This window comes from Uranotaenia lowii, chromosome 2, assembly GCF_029784155.1.
Source record: "Uranotaenia lowii strain MFRU-FL chromosome 2, ASM2978415v1, whole genome shotgun sequence".
Classification (NCBI taxonomy): domain Eukaryota; kingdom Metazoa; phylum Arthropoda; class Insecta; order Diptera; family Culicidae; genus Uranotaenia; species Uranotaenia lowii.
In genome coordinates, this window is record NC_073692.1 from 425661775 (window position 1) to 425662772 (window position 998).

Genomic DNA, 998 nt, shown 5'->3' on the forward strand with positions numbered 1-998 from the left:
ACTTTTTGATAGTCTGTTTTTAACCAGGTTCAAAGCTAAAAGTTTATTGAAACAATTAGTCATATGTTAAAGAAATAATTCATTGTTACCTTACATTTTAGTGCTTTCCCAAGATAATAAGATTTTCAGCTAAGGTTTAGATCATGACAGTTAATCAAGGTCTATGATCGGATGGTCTAATCTGAGTATGCTGAAGTTATAGATGGTTTTAGTTCAATTTCTTAGTTAACTACTTTCAGCGGATACTTACAAGGCTTATTCTGTTGCAACTTAATAGTGTGGATTTTTGATCTTATCCTAACGAGCGATACGAGCTATAATAAATGAGGTTAGGTTAGACCGTGCTCAAATTAACAAGTCGGAAATAAATGTTGGGGACTATTTTCTAATCTAAACTAATTCTTCGTACTTGCCTTAGCGTATATACGTTGAATATTTCACCAGCGAATCCTTATCGCTTTAAGTTAGGCCCTGTGAAACTATTTCTTTATGATCCACCACTATCACCTGCTTCTAGCTAGACACGTTTTTGATTCTAATCTGACTTTGTTGTTATTTACTCGAAAGCTGACAAATATCTTCAACTACTGCTTCCACATGTCAGAGTATTGTGACGCGGGAATGCCTGTTGTCAATACCCTTTTTATCGACGCCTACTCAGGGGCGTAACATTTGTTTTATTAACAAGGATGTTCCGATAATCTTCTATCGGAGTACCTACAACGATTCGATCAGGAGCATCCTGAGTTATCACGTCGGTGTTACAACCTGCAAGGTAGGGTGCGACAACCGATTCCGGGAAAACGAAATTGTGGACAATTGTGCGATCGCTTTTCAACCGTTGCATTGCTGGTTTCTTTTGGCTTTTACCAGTAAGTTGTAAAAAGTTGTAAAACGTAAAAAGTTCCTATAATTGCAACACGTCATCGATTAGGTTTTTAGAATTACACTTTAGTTTACACAAGACGCCGATGCGATATGCTTTGGTTGCCGAACGA